This window comes from Notamacropus eugenii, chromosome 1, assembly GCF_028372415.1.
Source record: "Notamacropus eugenii isolate mMacEug1 chromosome 1, mMacEug1.pri_v2, whole genome shotgun sequence".
Classification (NCBI taxonomy): domain Eukaryota; kingdom Metazoa; phylum Chordata; class Mammalia; order Diprotodontia; family Macropodidae; genus Notamacropus; species Notamacropus eugenii.
In genome coordinates this window covers 188,636,606-188,643,069 of record NC_092872.1, presented here as the reverse complement: position 1 = coordinate 188,643,069, position 6,464 = coordinate 188,636,606, and positions in this window count along the sequence as shown.

Here is a 6,464-nt window from a genome sequence, read left to right as displayed (position 1 = left end):
TAGAACCCGAGTCTCCCAAACCGGGCTCCCGCAGCGGGTCATTAGAGAGCTCGGGGGTCCAGCCCTGCTCCCGTTGGACCGTGGTGGGGCTGGGTCGTGGGAGCGGACAGGGTGGCACGATCCTAAGGGGCTTAGAGAAGAGGGAAGGAGCCGGGTAAGGGGCTTTAAAAGCCAAGAAGAGTTTCTACTTTACCCTAGAGGCAATAGGAGATGAAGTGACTGGGTGAGACCCGCACTTCGGAGGAGAGATTTGAGGAACATAGAGGAGTCCAGACCAAAGGGGATGAGAGTTGTAGCTGAGGAACTTAAGGAGCAGATGGTGTGAAGGTAGAAATGAAAGATCTGGGAACAAATCAGATGCGTGGAGAGTGGCACTGTGCTTGTGAGCCCAAGTGAAGGCAGGATGGTGATGCCCTCTGGAGTGGGGAGGCTTGGGGGGAAAGATAATGAGTTGTTTTGGATGGATGGGTTATGTGGAGGGTGACTCAGAGAGGGGAGAGTCTAGATAGGGAAAGGAATTAGCAGGCAGATTGGGCTGTAAGATCTCTAACTTCCATTCTTAGCATCTATGTGAGATACAAAGACGCATCCCTGCAGTCCTGAGAGAAGTGAGGGCAGTGCTAGTCTGGGATAAGAAGCAGGTCTTAGATTTCACCTGATGTGCATTTTATGACTACCTCGCTGGACCTGGAAGCTCTCACCTTTTGTAAGACAAAAGGAAGATAATATGTGAATCCACATTTAAAAGACATATTCCATATTTGTTGGTGAAGGGAGTGGGAAGTTAATAAGTTAATGTTGATAAATTACTTGGAAATGTTCAAATGAAAGGATAAAAAATAAAAATTATTATTAATGATGGGGTTCAGAGTCTGGGAACCTCCTTGAGCTCCCCTTGAATCTTCCCACTTAATCTGGCCTTTCTTACTCAAATCTAATCTTCCCATTAGTTCCGGCAGTCTCCGGAAGCCATGGGATTTTCATTATCATTCTATTCAGATCTCTGTTGCCCCCCCCCACCCCCACCCCCACCCTTGATCCCATCAAAACCCCCTTTCCCCAGGCTGCCAACCACACCCATCAAGATCTGTGTACATTCCCACACTGCCCCTATCAGGATCTCTGGATTGCCCCACCTGCTTCCCACCTAGGTCCCCCTTAGTCTGTCTCGTGATAGCCTCCAGCTGTTTCCAGCCTTTGACCCTCCTTGGATTCCCTCCTTGGACTTTTCTTCAAGATCCTTTCTAAATCCATCCTCCCATCACCCTCTACTACCAGACCACCCCCCAGATCCCTCCTATACTCTTTTCTGTATTTAAGTTCCATCTTGCCTCCATGAAGGCGCTCAGATTCAATCCAGCTCAGACTGTCTAGCTGGGATTCTGTCTGGCCCGCTTGTAAATACAAGCCTCACAAATGCTTAGGCTCCTTGAGAGGCAACCCAATCTGGCGAATCTTTAATAAACTTTGTTTTCTTTGGCTTTAAGAAAGCTTGAGTCGAATTCATTCGAGCATGACCCGGACTGTCGGTATCTTGGGGTCCATGATCACCCCTCAACCTCATCATTACCACCCTTGGAACTGCCTAAATGACTTTTCTTCCCCCATAACCTTTTCATTTAAGCAAATCCTGATTTGAGAAAGTAAGGTAACCTTAATAGCCATTTCTTAAAGTATGTGTTCTCCAAAACTTTGTCCCTTAGCCCTCTTTTTCTTTTCTCCCTATAACTGTCTCCCATGGCTGTCTCATGGATTGTCAGGCTTGGATAGAAATTTAAAGATCATCAGGCCTAACTTCATTTTACAGACAAGGAAAAAGAAGAACTAAAATAATTTACCCAGTCACAAAGTTAGTAAAAAGCATATCAGTGACTGTAGTCCACCTCTGCCAATTTCTTTGGTTTTCATCCCATTGCCTTCTGTATGTATGTCATAGTCTCTTAATTCTATTCCACAAACATTTTGATTCCCTACCCCACACCAGACATTATGCTAGAAGCCAAGGATACAAAGACAATTCCTGCCCTCCAGAAGCTTATGTTCTACTAGCAGGATACAACATATTCTCATACAAATAAATAATGAGATAGTTTATGGTAATCTGAATCTCCATCCCTGGCTTCTTTCCAAAGTTCCAGACCTTCATGGCCAACTACCTCAAGGACATCTCTGTTTCACTTGGATGTCCTACTAATGCTTCATACTCAAAACTAAATTTGTTTTATTTTCCCCAAAACCTGTTCTTCCCTTACTTCCAGAGAAGCTTATCTCCCAAATTAATTCACAGCTCTGGGACTCACTCTTGAGAGGAGCTACCTGAGCTATTGATCAGAGGATAAATAAAGGAAACCTCACCTCAACCTTCTATTTTTTTTTCTGTTTTTTAAATTAAGTTTATTTGGTTTTCAACATTTACTTCCATAAATTTTAAATTTTTCCCTCTCCCACCCTCAACTCTCTGTTTTTAATCCAGACTGAGCTTCATCTTACCTAGCCATCCCACCAGAACACTCAGTTTAGTGCTCTCCATATAGTAGGTGCTTCAGAATTGTAGAATTTGATCTAATTCCTCACTTATTTTGAAGTACCAGGGTATTGATATCCCCATTTTTCAAATGAAGAATCTGAGACCCAGAATAGTAAGAAGGTCTCACTGCTGGTAAATGGTAGGGCCTAGACCAGAACTTGTATCTCCAGAGCCCTGGTGATGCTTCCAGTGACCTTCCTATCACAACATGTTGCTTCTCTTTAGTAAAGGATTAAATATTCAAGTCTAAATACAGTGAAAGCAGTCCTAAAGACATTGACAAGTTTGGGAAATAAGCTAACAGATGTTTAGAAGCTATGTTACCAGGGACCAGGACAATATTTAGAAATTTTTCTCAAGAGTAAAAAATAAAAATTATTACACTGTCAGCAGGGCACAAAGAAGTAACCATATTTTAAAAAGATGAAGTACTAAGCAGAAATAAAAGCCAGTAAGTTTTCATTCCCAGTTCATATTCTTTTTTCCCCAATTCCCTTTTTGAGTTATATTCTAAAGCAGTGATGTCAAAACTCCCATAGAAAGGGGGAGGCCCCGTGCAGCTACTAAACTATCCATACATTCACTGCAGGTCTCATATTGACCTAGAATACCGCATAGTAGAATTATCTATTTTAATTGTGTTTTTATTTATCTTGTTAAGTATTTTCCAATTATATTTTAACCTGATTCTGGCAGCGCTCAGGAGTGTTGCAGGCCACAGTGCAGCTGGCAGGCTGTGTGTTTGATACCTCTGCTCTAAAGCACAACCTTGGAGAATGTGAGGGAAAATAACTTTCCTTACTAAATCAAGCCTCTCTTGCTATATTTGGGACTTTGGGACAGTTTTAATTATGACTGCAATATATCAGTTAAAGATTTACTTCTCAAAACTCTCTTAAAAAAGATCATGTACCTAGACTGACTAAAACTCTCTCCTCTGTCACCCCAACCCCTTGTAAGGACACCATCTAACCTACTTGTTTTATATGATTAACACATCACCACACCTTAGCTATAATTATATAAGCTTTGAGAAGGTAAACCTACTCACATTCTCCTCCCTCTGGTTCAGTATCACAACTTCAGTCCCACTTAGTCCTCAAAAAGTTCTTCATGTCCTCTGATTCTCAGATAGTTTGAACACTTCTCATTTTTTTCTCCGATGAACTAAAACGTGTCACTGTTTTTTAACCAGCCACTTGAACCAGTTAGTCACTGCATGAAGTCTTTTCTTGCCTCTCAAAGAAAACTAAATGATAAGGTCCAAAAAGAGCCTTTGCAAATAGAGGAAATTCTATGGTGAGCATAGCTTTCTGGAAAAAAATTGAGGCCCACTATGGACACGGGACCCCCTTACCCTGGATAAAAGGGGAATAAAATGGGATTGAGGATTAGGAGAACAGATGCTTCAGGGAAATACCAGTCGGAACAAGAAAACAGAGAAATAATTCAGGAATGCACAAAAGACAGAGAAGAGACCCACACACAAAGAAAAGAAAATTAATTGGAATAGTTAAACTACTACAGCTTGGTGGTGGGTAAACAACAAAACTCGTGGCCAAAAGGAAGAGAATGCTAAGAAGAAACTGTTCATTGTTGAATAGATCAGCTCTTTAATGGAGCATTTTTTTAAAATGCTTTGTACTATCATAGGTTATTCTGCTCTTTATCCAAAATTCTATAAAGGCACTAACCACAAATGATGAGGAAGAGGAAAGAGAACAACTCTGATGACTGGGATAGAAATAACAAAAGAAAAATCTCACCACATTTATTTGCTTTCCTTACAAATTTCTCTTAAGATAGTACTGGGGCCAATCTTTTCCCTTCCTCAGGGTGTTTATACCAGGAAGGAGTACCCCATGCCCAGCCCTAGGTCTACTGTTAAACTTGGGACCCAGAGCATTAAGAATGTGACACATTAGACTTGGCAAATCATAAAAAACAATCATATCCACATCCAGAGAAAGAACTGTGAAGTTCGCTTGCAGAGTGAAGCAGACTCTTTTCTCTTTTGTTTTGTTTTCTTTCTCATGGTTTCTCCCATTCATTTTAATTCTTCTATACAATATGACTAATGTGAAAATGTGTTTAATAAGAATGTATGCATGAGCCCATACTGGATTGCATGCTGTCTTGGGGAAGGAAGGGGAGAAAATTTAGAACATATGGAAATGAATGTTGAAAACTGAAAATCAATAAATTATATGGTTTTTTTAATTTAAATAAGACATAAATTATAGCTGAAATGATAAAATTCCATAAGAAGTGCTAAGTAAGATGTAGTTATTAGAGAGGTACATAAGGAGCATAGCTTGGACATTGCTTAAGTCCCCTATAATAATCTACTGTTTATATCCATCATCTTTGAATTTATCCAACTCCATCTTGAACTTATTTAAGAGAAGCAACATGATATTGTAAAGAGTGCCAAGTTTCAAGGCATGCTTTTCCAACTACTGTCTCTTTGACTTTGGGCAAGTCACTTCCCTCTTCTGAGTAACAGTTTCCTCATCTGTAAAAGGAAGAGGTTATATTTTGATTTAGACCCTAGTAGGGGTCCATTCAAATAGGAATTTACAAAGCACACTGGGAAGTGACTTAAGAGAGCCCAATGCTACTTAGAATAAGGTGTAAGTCATTATCACAGGACTCTTTCCCAACCGGGAAAACATGACTGACCCCCTGTGATCCTGAAAATCAACCAGTAAGTTCTCATAGTCACACTCTGTCTCATGCTTGTGTTCAAAAGGAGAGTGATAAATGGGATTGCTGAAGTTGGTAACTAGTCAGGTAGGAGAATTTTCCTGGGACTGTAGGCCTGGGTTTTTAAGTAACAAGTGTGAAATTTCTTGGGAACTTACACAATCAGTTGGGAAGTAGCCCTAGGGGATATTTTAAGAGGTGATATATAAGCTACATGGTACATGTAATCTCTGCATTATGAGTGTAGGAAGCTATATAAAAGTTTAGCAGGCATGCATAAAAGAGCTTTGGATGAGAGTTAAGAAATAGATGTTCTAGTCTTGGCTTTGTCGTTAATTCATTATATGTGCTTCCAGAAGTTCAAGGTCTTAGTTTCCTCTTCTGTAAAATGAGAAAGCTGTGTTTACATAATCTCTATGTCCCCCTTTAACTCTAAAATTCTATGATTCTATGAGTAGTAGGGCAGTAGGGGGCTACCCAGTAAATACATCACCTCACCTCACCTCTCTGTGCTCAGTTTCTTCATCTGTAAAATGGGGATAATTATACATGTACTACCTACTTCAGAGAGCTATTGGAAGTAAAGCATTTCATAAGTTTAAAGGACATTATAAATTGGAATTATAATTATTATGCATAGATACTGTAATAGTATTCCCAGATTTTCTGGAACAGTCTGACTTTTGAAGGTGATTGTGCTAATGAGGTAAACACAATGAAAAATCCATTGTTAGATGATGCGTCCTCATCTGGGGTTTGGAAAATATGTTCATCTTACCTATAGATGAGCTAATTTATAATTGGTGCAGTTTGCAGCTCTTTGCTCCTATTATCCATTTCAGTTCCTGATTGTCTTTCACTTTAGGTCCATAGTGCAGTCAGGCAACTCTGACATGGAAATAAATTGAAATAATCTGTGAAAGGTTTGCATTTGCCTCATCTCTAAATACCTTTCTTTTTCTTAGGAAATTTTTTACTCAGCCTACTTTGTTCTGGGTTCCATGAAACATGAAAAGGTATAGATAAATGGTCAAAGTATATGAACTGACAGTTGTCAAATTAAAAAATGCAAAAAAGAATCAATAAACATGAAAAAAATCCTCAAAATCACAAATTATAAGAGAGGCAAATTAATATGACACCCATAAGCTTAGCAATGACAAAAAAAAAAAAAGAAAATGGCAATTTTGGTGGTGCCTGGGAGAGAATAGGGATATTGTTGGTGGACTTG